This window comes from Oryx dammah, unplaced genomic scaffold (genome assembly GCF_014754425.2).
Source record: "Oryx dammah isolate SB20612 unplaced genomic scaffold, SCBI_Odam_1.1 HiC_scaffold_10, whole genome shotgun sequence".
NCBI classification, from domain to species: domain Eukaryota; kingdom Metazoa; phylum Chordata; class Mammalia; order Artiodactyla; family Bovidae; genus Oryx; species Oryx dammah.
This window is the reverse complement of record NW_024070194.1, coordinates 72,920,390-72,933,213: the sequence shown is the minus strand read 5'-3', so window position 1 is coordinate 72,933,213 and position 12,824 is coordinate 72,920,390. Positions and strand designations below refer to the sequence as shown.

Genomic DNA, 12,824 nt, shown 5'->3' with positions numbered 1-12,824 from the left:
TCTTTGTAGGCACGTTTGAAGGGTGAGAAACATTTAAATGGCTGTATTTAAAAGATACTGCTTGCTCAACCTATGATGACATCTTTAACAAATGGCTTCTCCTTGTCTTCGGCAGGGGCACACGATGAAGCAAAGGGACGACGAGATGGCAGCAAATGACAGTCCTCAGTGTGCAGGCCTCCTGGCCCTGGGGAGGTGCAAGAAGACGCCGGCGCGCACGTGCACTGTGCAGGCGGGTGGGGGTGGGGGGAGGCGAGTCCCACCGAAGGACGGGGAATCCTTTGCTCTCATTTCTCCAGCTGCGTTTTGTTCTGTTTACCCGCAGAAAGAAAAAAAAAAGAAAAAGAAAAAAAAAAGTTTTGTTTCATTTGGTGGGGGCCCCACGTGAATGCAACTTTCAGGCGCTATCCCTGTCGTTTCTGTCTTTTCTTCTCCCGACTCCGCCCCAGGGTCTCAGTGGCACGTGTAACGCACAGTGTGTTCTGGCCCCTGTCTGCTTACTCGGTTATTTCACAAAGCTGGCTGGTACAGTGGTTTCTTCCAAAAAAAGAGAGAGAGACAGAAGGAAGGTGACTGATAAGCTGCATTTGAGGAAACATCAAACCCTATATCAGTAGAATCCATAGAGGAAGGAGGCAGGATAGAAAATGGGCAAAACCTTCAGAAATCACTTGGAAAAAGGTCAGGAGGATCGGTTGCAAATGGCCTTTTTTTCAGGGGTTCCCAACGTCCAACACTGTTCCATGAGGCTCTAAGGAGGAATATGAAGGCAGGGTTTAATCCGGAGCAGACCACAGAGGCGTAACCAGGAAGGCGGCCGGCCCCTGGTCTCTTCCTTGGCAGCAAGTCGGCGGGTGCGTTCTTGTCTGACACTGACTTTCAGCAGAGCTCACCTGGTTCAGGAAGTCTTTACTGTGTTTTTCCCTCAGGGTGAAGTGATTTCTTGTGACGCAATTCTAAGGGCACTTTCCTGGGCCTTTTAATTGAGAGGGAGACTGCTGCAATTAGAATCCAAAAAGTTCTCCTTGAAATCTTTATACGTCTGCTTTTCATAAAAGAACACCTTGTTTTTACCCAAGGACTAATGACCCACAGAGCAGATTCTCGTTTGAATTTGGAGGCAATCAGAGGCCTTGCTTGCAGTTCTGGCTTCCTGGTTTGCATTTAAATGATGTGCTTTGTTCACGCCAAGTCCAAGACTAATCTGATGGCTGTCCCCTCTCCCAGCACACATTGAAGGGAAGCAGAGGGACTAATAAGCCAAGATGTCCCTGGCACAGTGGGCACAAGGGATTAAGGGCACGGGAAGACGTCAGAAGTTGTCACAAATATCATCCCAGAGCCAACAAGGATAGAACCCTCAGAAGGCAAGAAGCCTGCCTCCCTGGCTCTAAGACCAGTCTACTCGTCCCTGTGGAAACTTCCATTATTTCTTGCATATCTTTTTTTTTTTCCTGGTTTCTGCTTTTTAATTTTTTACACTGTTGTGTTGGTTTCTGCCGTACAATAGCGCGAATCAGCGGTAAGTACACATATACCCGCTCCCTCTGGTGCCTCCCTCTCCCGTCCCCATCCCAACATCTGGGTCATCACAGAGGGCCAGACTGAGCTCGCTGTGAGGTACTTCCCTTCAGCTGTCAATTTTACACGCAATAGTGCATATATGTTGATGCTGCTTTCTCCATTTGTCCCCCTCTCTCCATATTCTTAAACCCATCTTCCTTATGAGGGCTTCAGAATTGTAAGTTAACTGCATATTTTTTTCTTAGTAGAGGGAGAAAAGGAATGGATCACATGGAGCATTTCTACAACAGTCAGTGGTTTTGCTTTCTACATATTCCATGGAGTTCTTCAGTTTTGCTCCTTCCTCTAAAGAAAATTTCACTTTCTTGTCTTCCTATGAATTTTGTTTTAGCTTTTCTGAATTTGTTGCCTTATTTGATGGCTTCTTTGGTCTATTGGAATAATAAGTTGTATTTCTACCTATGGAATATGTTTTAACACCCTCTGTTGTTGTTGTTGTTGTGTTAAGAGCGGCTCATCAACCTAGCAGTGATATTTAAGTGACGTCATGATTTTGGAACACGGCTGTTCCCCCTTCTGCCATTATTCCACAGTGTGATACAGAAACTTATATGTCCTCTACTGCCATTAGACACTGCTTTCTAGAAAACCAAGAAAAAGCCTCATTTTAACTAATCCAAGAAATGATGCCACGGGAATACAGACAGCTTCTATATTTCATCTGTATGACTTAGTTGACAGTTGCCATCGTTCTTGTGAAGGGTTGGGCTGCCCAGCCATGTTCATTCGGGTTTTCCATATGATGTAACAGGAAAACCTGAATGCACTCTTGGCCAACCCAGTACTTGACAAGCGCAATCTACTAGGACATTTTCCTGTGACTCCCAAGCGTGCATGCTACTCATGCTCAGTCATGAGTCACAGTGGAAAGCCATGTGAGGAGGCAAGAAGGATGGGGATCTTTTTTTTAATGGACAAACATCTAATGTCTCTGGCAGCAACAGTAGGGGTCAGAATTATGTCTGTCCTGGTATTCCTTTTGATGTCAATGACAGCCATTCATCCAGTTTTCAATGTGGGTGGGTATCAATGAGAGGAAGGAGTTCTCTGCCTGAAAATTATAGAAAAAGAAAGTGGGCTCTGCATCCAGGAAACAGAGTCAGGAGTAAAGACCATCAACCCTGCTCCCGAATTGGTTTACGTTTCACTTTATGATTAGATTGTGTTTTCATTTTTTCCCTCATTCTGCTTTTGGGTTGCTGTTTGGCTAGAAGATTCTATGCTTTAAAACAAACAATGAAGCGATTTTCATTTCAATAGTAAAACATTAAAAATCCAGCTTTTGGCCACATGGAAGATACCCACAACACAGGAAACCTTTATCTCACTGGTGCTGTCATTGCACAAACTGTGCAATGGAAAATTTGCCAGACTGATTCATTCTCCGAACATGAATTCTGGAAATCAGTTTCCAACCCCATTCTAGCCAGGCTAGGTGACTCAAGGGTTTATAGGAAGGAGAGTGGGAGGCAAATAGCCCCTTATTTAAGTCCTGTTTGCATACAGAGGATGGAGGTGGGCTTTCCACGTAATAGTTCTATTTAAAAAGGTACTCATTGTAGGAGAGACAAAGGGTCTGTCCTCTAGCTGGTAACTACTCAAATGATGGACAAGCCTTCCTTCACAAAAGCTTACAAAGGAAGCATCTGAAACACAGCCCGTGATACTGGGTCACCTATTAGTCATTGCAGCTAATTGTACATCTTTCTATGAAACACTGAAAAGCCTCTTTGTGAATTAATACAGTTCTGCTTGATGCACTCGATTTGAAATGACATTTCTCTGTATGTGGTGCATGTCAGCTTTGCTTTGAAAAATAACAAAGTTAGCAGAATATGTTCAATATATTTTCTTGGGGAATAGGGTTTTTATCATACGATTCATTAAGGATTTGCCTTACCCTGACATTTGTGATATAAAGGAAAATCAGAAAAAAAGTAATTTTCTTGATCAAGATATGTTTTTACTTAATGCAAATAAATGTAGTCTGTTGCTTGCAAGGAAAAAAAATGTCTTCTGAGATCTGGTATAAACTGCTAAATAGAATAATACGTGCCTCTTTTGTTAAACCAGCATTTCAGCACTGGACTGCTTCTGAGTATGTTTGTTTCTTTTCATTCGTGCCATACACTAAGAAACTTAAACAACTGTTGCCTTCATGCTATATTTGTTAGAACAGAATATGAATAAAATTTGTTTGAGAGGATAAGGTGGAATTATCCATGTTTTGTGAAATTTGTTCCTTAGCTGTGAGCAGTTAATGACTCAAAACTGTTCATTTAACAGTAGATATCTGGTTGCAAATACGTGTATTTAAAATTGCCCCTGCAAGTCAACTGTAACTTTCCCTACTAAGACTGATCAATGGTGTGGCCGTGTTTTCAAAATTAAACTATACAGAAGTTTGAACAGACATAAAACCTAATATATAATTTTTCTCTGAATGCTAAGTAGTTACTTACCCTAGCAACAGCCTCTGAGGTGAAGATATACATTGTTGAGATGAAGCCAATGGTTCCATGAACATTGGTCCATGCTACAGAACCTATCATCCATTACTGAAATTCTTTTTGAGGCTGGCTATGTGACAACTGTAGCCACTATCCTCCTCAGCGTACTGTTGACAGAATTATGATTGAATTACAAAATTGTTAAGAGACTGGCAACGGAGCCACAAAAACCGCTGTGGGAAAAACTTAAAGTTCTTTTGAAAATGGAAATCTGTATTCCATCAAGTTTAATTCTATCTCTTACAGAGGAAGAGCTATCAAGTGTATTGTTCTAGAAGGCAATAAAGAAGGTCAGTCCTTTAATCCAACAAAGCCAGAAGCTTAATAGTTAAGGCAGAATCAGGTTTTTTAATCTGCTGTACCAAAGGGACACTTTTTCAGTAATAAGTCTGATGAGAAGAAAATTGTAGCCAGGACAGTCTTCTCTCACAATGGGCAACCCCAACACAAATACTTCAAAGTGGCAGACAGATGATTTGACATGATTCTAGCATGGCCAAATAGAGTTTGTTTGTTTTAATCTACATTGAATTTTTCGTCTCTTTGCCCATCACTTATGTTTCTCCCTCACTTCTGCCCCTTTGTCTTTAAAAGATGTCATTGAACATCAACTTAACTTTGCTGGTGGTTCTCGGGACTAAAAGGGTAATGATACTAATTTATACTGTTCTTGCCAGAATTCTGGCCCAGTGTGGGGCTTTGAGAAACAAATACCGCCATTCCTTGGTTTGAAAGACAGAAATACTAATGCGTTCCCTGAACTCGCTTCCAAATTTAAACATGAATTAAAATGTCAAGATATTCCTCTTTGCCATTGGGAAAAGCACTTGGTAAATTATTTGCATTATATTCTATTTGAAACTGTAGACAAATATCCCTTTCTCCAACTCAAGACTCTCCACCAAATGAATAAACAGTCCTTACCTTTGAGTGGGAAATATGAAATCTTTTCTATTAAAATCAGATTGATTATATTCTTTGCAGTTGAAGATGGAGAAGCTCTACACAGTCAGCAAAAACAAGACCTGGAGCTGACTGTGGCTCAGATCATCAACTTCTTATGACTGGAAGATCAAACCAATCAATCCTAAAGAAAGTCAACCCTGAATATTCATTGCAAGGACTGATGCTGAAGCAGAAGCTCTAATACTTCGGCCTCCTGATGTGAAGAGATGACTCACTGGAAAAGACTGATGCTGGGAAAGAAAGATTGAAGGCAAAAGAAGAGGGTGGCAAAGGATGAGATGCTTAGATAGCATCACCAAGTCAATGGATAAGAATTTTAGTAAACTCTGGGAGATAGTGAAGGATAGGGTAGCCCTGCATGCTTCATTCATAGGGTCACAAAGAGTTGGACACAACTTAGTGAGGGAACAACTAAACTTTGGGTGGAAATATGAAATCCTTTCTACTGAAGTTGACTTAAATTTTGCCCCTAAGGACCCATGAGGATGAGAGAAAACTATTTTATAAAATTTAGAGAAATGGGCAGTTTGCCATTTGCACACAAAATACTGACACTTGGTATAAATCTTTTTAAGCTGTTATTTCTCTGGTAAGAATGAGAGTGGATCTGTGACTAAATCAGAAAGAGGTGTGGCCCTATTTCTTGGGTAACGTGCACAGAAGGATATACATTTAGAAGGGGACAGAGAATTATACTAACAGGCACTTCCTTTCACTGGGGAGGAGAACTCTTCCTTGCCCCACTGAAACTGGACTTCATATAACTTGCTTCAGCCAATGATGTGTGGGCAGAAGTAGCATATGTCACTTCAGGCAGAAGCTTGAAGACTCTTGCTCGTTTTTTCCCTCTACCATAATGACCAGCAACTTCTAAGACAGGCTGCTCTGTCAGCCTAGAACTGGAGTGAAGAAGGTGTGAAGTTGAGTTTCAGCCAAGTTACACTGAGAAGATGACAGGAGTAAGAAGGAAATCTGTGTTTTGAGATCTGGGCACCATATCACCCAAGCCTAACCTAGCCTGTTCTAACTGATATGTCTGCCATTTAAAGCATTTAAATAAAAAGTCCAAGAAGTGGCATGATCTGCCTTTCCAGTCTCATCTGTCAAACTGGCTCCCAAAACTGGCAATACAATGACCTTCTGTCCATTCCCAGAACTGGCTAAATTCATACTCATCCTTGAGATCTCAGCTGTAATGTCACTTCCTAGAGGTGCCTTCCCCAACTACCTTATATCAAAGAAAATCCCCTTTCCCAATGTCCTTACCAACTGAACGCCATATTTGCTATGTCAGAACAGTTAGAATTATTTGTAATTGTTTGTTTACATGGGAGAAACAAACATTCACATGTCTCAACTCAGATGGGCAATATAATGCAACTTTCTCCCACACACACACACCAAAAATATGAACTTGCCTTATTTCTAAGCTTCTGTTCAATTGGTTAGAGGTGATCATGGGAAAAGAATTTAATTGGTCAATAAAAGATATCTCAGCCTTTTTCAGTTTAAAATACTAAATTAGGGGTAAATATTTAGTGAGATCCAAGGTTTAAATGCCTTACTGAAGCCACTTGTTGACCCCAAAATTATTGTGCCCTACCCATGTAAAGGCCTTTCTTCTAATCACTATGCAATAAAACTAGCAGAAAACCCTGAATTTTAACTATGATAAAACATCTTAAATGCAGTTGCATGATTTTTAAGACTTGCTGAAAACAGATAACATGATTCTATACATAGAAAATCCTAAAGATGCTATGAGAAAACTACTAGAGCTCATCAATGAATTCAGTAAAGTTGCAGGATACAAAATTAATACACAGAAATCTCTTGCATTCCTATACACTAACAATAGAAGATTAGAAACAATCCCACTTACATTGCATCAAAAAGAATAAATTACGCTGGCGCACTAAGTGCAGGCGGCTGCAGCCAGTGCACTAAGTGCAGCCGAGAGGAGCTACCCCATGTCCGAGGTCAGGGGCAGAAGCCGGGAGGACCCCATGCCCGAAGGGCAGTGGCCAAGAGGAGTTACCCCACGTCCAAGGTCAAGGGCAGCAGCCTAGAGTGCCAGGCTGCCACGGCACAGGAATGGCGGAGAGGAGCTACCCCGCGTGCAAGGTCAGGGGCAGCAGCTGGGAGGAGCTACCCCACGTCTGAGACCAGGGGCGGCACCTGAGACCAGGGGCAGTGGCTGGGAGGAGCAACCCCATGCCTGAGGCCAGGGGCAGCGGCCGGGAGGAGCAACCCCAAGTCCAAGGAGTGGTGGCTGTGTGGGCATAGGAGGGCCTAGAGGAGCCATCCCATGCTGAAGGTTAGGAAGGGCAGTGGTGAAGAGATATCCCTCGTCCAAGGTAAGGACCAGCAGCTGTGCTTTGCTAGAGCAGCCGTGAAGAGATACCCCATGCCCAAGGTAAGAGAAACCCAAGTAAGATGGTAGGTGTTGCGAGAGGGCATCAGAGCAGACACACTGAAACCATATTCACAGAAACCTAGTCAATCCAATCACATTAGGACCACAGCCTTGTCTAACTCAATGAAACTAAGCCATGCCCGCAGGGCAACCCAGGGCAGGTGGGTCATGGTGGAGAGGCCTGACAGAATGTGGTCCACTGGAAAAGGGAATGGCAAACCACTTCAGTATTCTTGCCTTGGGAACACCATGAACAGGATGAAAGGCAAAATGATAGGATACTGAAAGAGGAACTCTCCAGGTCAGTAGGTGCCCAATATGCTGACTGGAGATCAGTGGGAAAATAACTCTAGAAAGAATGAAGGGATGGAGCCAAAGCAAAAACAATACCCAGCTGTGGATATGACCGGTGATAGAAGCAAGGTTGGATGCTGTAAAGAGCAATATTGCATAGGAACCTGGAATGTCAGGTCCATGAATCAAGGCAAATTGGAAGTGGCCAAACAAGAGATGGGAAGAGTGAATGTCGACATTCTAGGAATCAGCGAAATAAAATGGACTGGAATGGGTGAATTTAACTCAGATGACCATTATATCTACTACTGCAGGCAGGAATCCCTCAGAAGAAATGGAGTAGCCATCATGGTCAACAAGAGTCCGAAATGCAGTACTTGGATGCAATCTTAAAAACGACAGAATGATCTCTGTTATTCTCCAAGGCAAACCATTCAATATCATGGTAATCCAAGTCTATGCCCCAACCAGTAACGCTGAAGAAGATGAAGTTGGATGGTTCTATGAAGACCTACGAGACCTTTTAGAACTAACACCCAAAAAAGATGTCCTTTTCATTATAGGGGACTGGAATGCAAAAGTAGGAAGTCAAGAAATACCTGGAGTAACAGGCAAATTTGGCCTTGGAATGTGGAATGAAGCAGGGCAAAGACTAATACAGTTTTGCCAAAGAAATGCACTGGTCATAGCAAACACCCTCTTCCAACAACACAAGAGAAGACTCTACACATGGACATCACCAGATGGCCAACAACTGAAATCAGATTGATTATATTCTTTGCAGCCAAAGATGGAGAAGCTCTATACAGTCAACAAAAACAAGACCAGGAGCTGACTGTGGCTCAGATCATGAACTCCTTATTGCCAAATTCAGACTCAAATTGAAGAAAGTAGGGAAAACCACTAGACCATTCAGGTAAGACCTAAATCAAATCCCTTATGATTATACAGTGGAAGTGAGAAATAGATTTATGGGACTAGATCTGACAGACGGAGTGCCTGTTGATCTATGGAATGAGTTCGTGACATTGTACAGGAGACAGGGATCAAGACCATCCCCATGGAAAAGAAATGCAAAAAAGCAACATGGCTGTCTGGGAAGGCCTTACAAATAGCTGTGAAAAGAAGAGAAGTGAAAAGCAAAGGAGGAAAGGAAAGATATAAGCATCTGAATGCAGAATTCCAAAGAATAGCAAGAAGAGATAAGAAAGACTTCTTCAGTGATCAATGCAAAGAAATAGAGGAAAACAACAGAATGGGAAAGACTAGAGATCTCTTCAGGAAAATTAGAGATACCAAGGGAATATTTCATGCAAAGATGGGCTTGATAAAGGACAGAAATGGCATGGACCTAACAGAAGCAGAAGATACTAAGAAGAGGTGGCAAGAATACACGGAAGAACTGCACAAAAAAGATCTTCATGACCCAGATAACCACGATGGTATGATCACTCATCTAGAGCCAGACATCCTGGAATGTGAAGTCAAGTGGGCCTTAGAAAGGATCACTATGAACAAAGCTAGTGGAGGTGATGGAATTCCAGTTGAGCTGTTTCAAATCCTGAAAGATGATGCTGTGAAAGTGCTGCACTCAATATGCCAGCAAATTTGGAAAACTCAGCAATAGCCACAGGACTGGAAAAGGTCAGTTTTCATTCCAATCCCAAAGAAAGGCAATGCCAAAGACTGCTCAAACTACCGCACAATTGCACTCATCTCACACACTAGTAAAGTAATGCTCAAAATTCTCCAAGCCAGGCTTCAGCAATATGTGAACCATGAACTCCCTGATGTTCAAACTGGTTTTAGAAAAGGCAGAGGAACCAGAGATCAAATTGCCAACATCCGCTGGATCATGGAAAAAGCAAGAGAGTTCCAGAAAAACATCTATTTCTGCTTTATTGACTATGCCAAAGCCTTTGACTGTGTGGATCACAATAAACTGTAGAAAATTCTGAGAGAGATGGGAATACCAGGCCACCTGACCTGCCTCTTGAGAAATCTGTATGCAAGTCAGGAAGCAACAGTTAGAACTGGACATGGAACAACAGACTGGTTCCAAATAGGAAAAGGAGTACGTCAAGGCTGTATATTGTCACCCTGCTTATCTAACTTCTATGCAGAGTACATCATGAGAAACGCTGGACTGGAAGAAACACAAGCTGGAATCAAGATTGCTGGGGGAAATCTCAATAACCTCAGATATGCAGATGACACCACCCTTATGGCAGAAAGTGAAGAGGAACTCAAAAGCCTCTTGATGAAAGTGACAGAGGAGAGTGAAAAAGTTGGCTTCAAGCTCAACATTCAGAAAACGAAGATCATGGCATCCAGTCCCATCACTTCATGGGAAATAGATGGGGAAACAGTGGAAACAGTGTCAGACTTTATTTTTGGGGGCTCCAAAATCACTGCAGATGGTGACTGCAGCCATGAAATTAAAAGTCACTTACTCCTTGGAAGAAAAGTTATGACCAACCTAGATAGCATATTCAAAAGCAGAGACATTACTTTGCCAACTAAGGTCCGTCTAGTCAAGGCTATGGTTTTTCCATTAGTCATGTATGGATGTGAGAGTTGGACTGTGAAGAAAGCTGAGCACTGAAGAATTGATGCTTTTGTACTGTGGTGTTGGAGAAGACTCTTGAGAGTCCCTTGGACTGCAAGGAGATCCAACCAGTCCATTCTGAAGGAGATCAGCCCTGGGATTTCTTTGGAAGGAATGATGCTGAAGCTGAAACTCCAGTACTTTGGCCACCTCATGCGAAGAGTTGACTCATTGGCAAAGACTCTGATGCTGGGAGGGATTGGTGGCAGGAGGAGAAGGGGACGACAGAGGATGAGATGGCTGGATGGCATCACTGACTCGATGGACATGAATCTGAGTGAACTCTGGCAGTTGGTGATGGACAGGGAGGCCGGGCGTGCTGCGATTCATGGGGTCGCAAAGAGTCAGACATGACTGAGCGACTAACTGAACTGAACTGAAGGTGGCAAGAGACGTGAACTCTGAAAACTATAAGATACTGATGAAAGAAATCGAAGATGACACAAACAGATGCAAAGATATACCATGTTCTGCTGGAAGAATCAATATTGTCAAAATGACTATACTACTCAAGGCTTTCTACAGATTCAGTGAAATCCCTGTCAAATTGCTAATGGCATTTTTCACAGACTTAGAGCAAGCAATCTTATACATGGAAGCACAAAAGGCCCTGAATAGCCAAAACAACCTTGAAAAAGAAAAACAGCTGGAAGTATCAGGCTCCCTAACTTTAGACCATACTACAATGCTACCATCTTCAAAACAGTGTGGTACTGGCACAAAGACAGAACTCTAGATCAATGGACAACCATGCAAAGTTCAGAAACAAACCCACACATCTACGGTCAATTAATCTAAGAGGAAAGAAGACTATATAAAATGGAGAAAAGACATTGTCTTCAATAAATGGTGCCAGAAAAACTGGACAGAAATCCATAAAAAATGAAATTAGAACATTTTTTGACACCACACACAAAAATAAACTCAAAATGGAGTAAAGACCTAAATGTAAGACCAGATACTATAAAATTCTTAGAGCAAAACATAGGCAGAAATTGCTATTGTTTAGTTACTAAGTTGTGTCCAACTCTCTGCAACCCCAGGGACTGTAGCATGTCAGGAAAGGCAACCCTCCTACACTGTTGGTGGCAATATGGATTGGTACAGCCACTACTAAGAATAGCATGGAGATTCCTTGACACACTAAAAATAGAACTATCGTATGATCCAGGAATCCCACTCCTGGGCATATATCCAGAGAGAAACATGGTTCAAAGGGATACATGCACTCCAGTGTTCATCGTAGCACAAATTACAATAGTCAAGACATTGAAGCAACCTAAGTGTCCATCGACAGATGAATAAATAAAGGAGATGTGTATATACCCAATGGAATATTACTCAGCCATAAAAAGAATGAAATAATGCCATTTGCAGTAACATGGATGGACCTGGAGATTATCATTACTAAAGCTAAGTGAGTCAGATAGAAAAAGACAAATATATGATATGACTTTTATGTGGAATCTTAAAAAATGATACAAATGAACTTATTTAAAACAGAAAGACTCACATACTAGAGAATGAATTTATGATTACCAGGGGGAAAGCAGGAGAACTAGATTGATAGTTTGGGATTGACATGTACACACTGCTATGTTTAAAACAGATAACCAATAAGGACCTATTGGTTAGCACAGGGGACTCTGCTTAATACTCTGTAACAACCTAATTGGGAAAAGAATTTGAAAAAGAATAGATACATGTGTAACTGAATCACTTTGCTATATACCTGAAACTAGCACAACATTGTTAATCAACTATAGCCAATAGAAAATTTGAAAAGAAATTTTAAGACTTGCTAAAAAAATAAAAAGCAATTTCCTAAATATTTTGTCACAGAGGATATCAAGAACAAAATGAGGGACTATTTAAAATATAAAAACAAACACTAAATATACAAAATGTAGGATAAAACTAAAAGCTATACTTAGGGAAAATTCAGTCTGAAATGTTCTAATCATTTAAAATAGTAAAAAAAAAAAAAAGAGAGAGAGAGAGAGAGAGAGAAAACGAAAGCATTCAAATTTAGATTTTTGAAAACGATCCAAAGAAAGTGAGGAATATACACAAGCAAAACGTTAAAATAAACCCATTGGTTCTTTGAAGAACCAATAAAATACATAAAATTTCAGCAACTATCACAAATAATTTCAAAAGGATAGCGACATAGGAAATTTAAGTACAATTAAATTTTATACTAACTATATAACCAATAACAACCTAATGATAACAGATTTTTTTTTCAGTAAAAATGCAACATGAAGAAGAAAACCCACATAAAACAAATCCATAGCACATATGAGAAAAGATATCAAAAAACCCCCAAGCTAACTATCTATGTCTGTGTGTCTATTCATCAAAATAGTATGTGTAGGGCTTCCCTGGCTGTTCTGTGTTAAAGAATCTGCCTGCCAAGGCAGGAAACACCAGTTCAGTCCCTGGT

General features: G+C 41.2%; 1 protein-coding gene across 2 annotated transcripts in view; it reads left to right on the top strand.

The window, feature by feature from the left end:
* Nucleotides 1–3,800, top strand: part of MACROD2 (mono-ADP ribosylhydrolase 2) — a 2,300,803-nt gene extending 2,297,003 nt beyond the window's left edge. For both annotated transcript variants that reach the window (XM_040248281.1, XM_040248280.1), the window contains one exon: nt 116–3,800. The gene's annotated coding sequence lies outside the window, so the exon portion shown is untranslated. The remainder of the gene's footprint in view (nt 1–115) is intronic.
* Nucleotides 3,801–12,824: the final 9,024 nt, after the last annotated feature.